This window comes from Argiope bruennichi, chromosome 5, assembly GCF_947563725.1.
Source record: "Argiope bruennichi chromosome 5, qqArgBrue1.1, whole genome shotgun sequence".
NCBI lineage: Eukaryota > Metazoa > Arthropoda > Arachnida > Araneae > Araneidae > Argiope > Argiope bruennichi.
In genome coordinates this window covers 115,572,012-115,575,737 of record NC_079155.1, presented here as the reverse complement: position 1 = coordinate 115,575,737, position 3,726 = coordinate 115,572,012, and positions in this window count along the sequence as shown.

The window sequence follows — 3,726 nt, the reverse complement described above, 5'->3', positions numbered from 1 at the left end:
ATTTTTTTAATTCTTTGTACCTACAATAAAAGTTTATATTGTGGTGAAAAAATTTCAAATTGTGACCACTTTTATACTCTGCTTTTTTTTCCGATACATTCTTTTATGTACAAAAATAATGAATGAAAATTAGAAAATGCTCAGTACAACGGCATAATATTTCAAAAATAATTTTTTTTTGTCTATCGATTCAAAACATTTAACTGGAATTTTCAACAAACCTTTAATCCTGCTGGGTTAACTGATCACCAAAGGCGGCTAATAAGGAAATAAAATCATATCTACTGTTTCATAGAGACGCGAAAAACTAATATCTGAAGCCTATCAATATTTGAATATTTGTGGATTGATATATTTGATATCATAACGTTTTGTAATTATTATCTAAAAGAAATAATTCCAATCCAGTAAATCAAAATTTGAAATTATATTTTCCATCAAATAAATAAACCATCATTATATAAAACAAAAAAAAAATCTTATGCTATTCCTGAAAGAATTACGTATTGATTGCTTCAAATATCCTCAAGATACTTTTGTTATTTCAACATTTATAATGAATTAATGAATATTGCCAACAGCTTGCTGTTTTATGTTTGTTTTTAATTAAATGAAATGAGCCTTTTTTTTTCTAAATACATTAGCGTTCTTTTGTATTCAGGTTTTTTTTTTTTGCTTTCAAGCAAAGAGAAAATGCTTCCAAAGCAAGAACGACTGATTTCTTCAAAAAGGTGTAGTTTTACAGTTATGCTTTTGTAATTACATAATACATTACAGTATTAAACAGTACATATGTATTAATTTTTCTGTGTATCCTTGACGCCTCTCGTAAGTACAAAGCACTTTTCTGTTTTCATTAACAAAATGCATTTTAGGTTAGTTTTGAGTGATATACTAAAATATTAAGTGTTAGTTAAACATTTCCTGCTGTTTATTTTACTTTTTATTGTACATAAAGCGATTTTTCAAAGTTGGAAAGACTGTTTTCTCTTTTGCTATACCCGTTTTTAGCTTTTTTTGGATTATCCGCAATTTTTGTTATCCGCAGTGGCTGCGCCATCCAATTCCGCGGATAATCGGGTGTGTAGTGTATCTAGAATAACTCAAAAACAACTTAGACTCTAAGAATGAAATTTGATATGTTGTTGTTTCAACAGAATTTGAAATATCTGTCAAATATACTGCAAAGTTCGTCGACAGGAAAAGGTATAAAATGAGCATTAAATTCTCTGCTCTGCAAGACGAAGATAAATACAAAGTGTGTTATATTTTGAGTGCAATAGAGAGCATTTCAGCAGATAGTATCGATTTAAACATTCAATACTAACAGACGTGTCTATATCTTCTAACAGGAATTTAAAATAATCGATCACTGATACACGCTTATATTTTTTTTATTTTATCCGATCGGAAAACATTTTATTTAATTAAAAAAAACTTTTTTTTTCAATATTTAAAGAAAAAATGGATAAAAATTAATATTTAAGTGCAAAGTATCTAGATGTCAAGAATTATTGATTTCTATCTATCATATTTATATCGCTTTAGCCTTTAAGATATGATCAAAGATAATTGAATCACAGGCTGAAAAAATAGACTAGAGAATCCACAATTCATTCCAGAAGGAACAGACCCACATCGCTACTAATAAATAATCTGCTCTCTGGTTTTTCTAAACTATTAAACAACTAGTTCGCTTCCCTTTTCCAACTTTCTCCACGTATATTAATTTTCCCTTCCACTCCCGAGCCCGGGTCTGTTTGGTGGAGTGCCCATTCAGAAGTCGGGCATCAGGACTCCGAGAATGCCTTTCTCATTTGTAGCGATTACGGAACGATTTGTCTCCGCCGCACAATACATGCTGGAAGCAGTCCAAAGGGAGGAGTTCAACGCTTTCATTAAAGGACACGCAGCAGACGGGTCAAAAAAGAACGCGGTGTGGCTTCGAGGTTTTTCTCTATTGATTTGCATGCATGCAGTTCACTGCTGTGTAGCGCCGGCTTTGTTTGAGGTTTTCGCCAGGCGAAGTTAATGTCCCATTTTAAAGTCACATTTTAGGATAGAAATTCGTCATTAAAAGACAGGGAGAGTTTCCGAGTTTGCATGCCCTTTAACCATAATTGAAATTCCACCTGATCAGTAAGAGAGTGCTTGACCCTCAACAAATTAAACATGCAACAAACCCGTATACATAAAGAATATTTGCGAGATCTTATACCAAACCTGCAATCCTCTAGTCAAAATCCTCACCTCTAGTCACAATCCTCTAGTCAAATATATTAGCGTTCTTTTGGGTTCAGTTAAACATGCACGGAACCCGTATACATAAAGAATATTTGTGAAATCTTATACCGAACCTGCAATCCTCTAGTCACAATACTCATCTCTAGTTACAAACCTTTGCAATCCTCTACTCAAGTACATTAGCGTTCTTTTGGGTTCAGTTAAACATGCACCGAACCAGTATACATAAAGAATATTTGTGAAATCTTATACCGAACCTGCAATCCTCTAGTCACAATACTCATCTCTAGTTACAAACCTTTGCAATCATCTACTCAAGTACATTAGCGTTCTTTTGGGTTCAGTTAAACATGCACCGAACCAATATACATAAAGAATATTTGTGAAATCTTATACCGAACCTGCAATCCTCTAGTCACAATACTCATCTCTAGTTACAAACCTTTGCAATCCTCTACTCAAGTACATTAGCGTTCTTTTGGGTTCAGAAGTTTTCCTTGAATGAAGTTAGCTACGAATTATATATATCACGAGACCTTTGATGTGCCCTTGCTTTGATGAAGAAAATAATTGCTTTACACTAAAATGGCTCCCGAATATGCAATCATCTAGTCACAAAAGTAATACTTTGTGACGAGACCTTTGCGGTGCCTTCGCTTTGATAAAGAAAACCGTTGCTTTGTACTAAAATGACCAGGCATTCCGGATTAATCAGGAGAATTCCAAAGCTTAATTCTTGTTGGATTTTGTCCAAGATTTCTTCCTCCTTTCCTCAAAGTCTCGAATTATGCCTGATCATATCCATCAACAACATTCACCTATCTACATTTAGATACTCGTTTATCTTGCATCTCACCAATATGTTATACTCAACACTTTCGCTGCCAAAATTTACGCTTGTGATTCTCACCGTCTGTCTAAGTAGATCATTCTTTTCTTTGCAATACCTCATAATAGTAAAGGTATTCTGATAAGATAGATGTGATTTATGGGCGTGACAGTGATGGCGATAGCTATTAATCTGTCCTATTCGTTAACTAGTGAATTGAGTTTAGGTATCTTTTTGAATTTATATCACGATTATACCTGAACGGACCATAATTTCAATCCTTGGTCAAATGACGAAATTCAAAAGATTTATCAACTTATGTTTTAAGTTTTCATACCACACCAAAATGAAGAGGTGGAGTTCTTTTGGAAGTACTTTGATTTGATAGTACCCTACTTTCAGTTTCTAATTGGAGCTGAATATTTAGTGGAGGAAAAAAGATTTTAATTGTCTTATCGTTAACTATAATTAATTAATTTAATTTTGGAATAATCATATAAATGATGATCATTTTAAAGAAAATGAAAAAATTCAAAAGCGTACGTAATTAATAGAATTCTCAATGGATACTTGGGAAATACCAAGTAAAATAAATAATGGAACATATCAAGTGAAGTAAATTCTGGAAATATCAAGTGAACACCGAGATATAT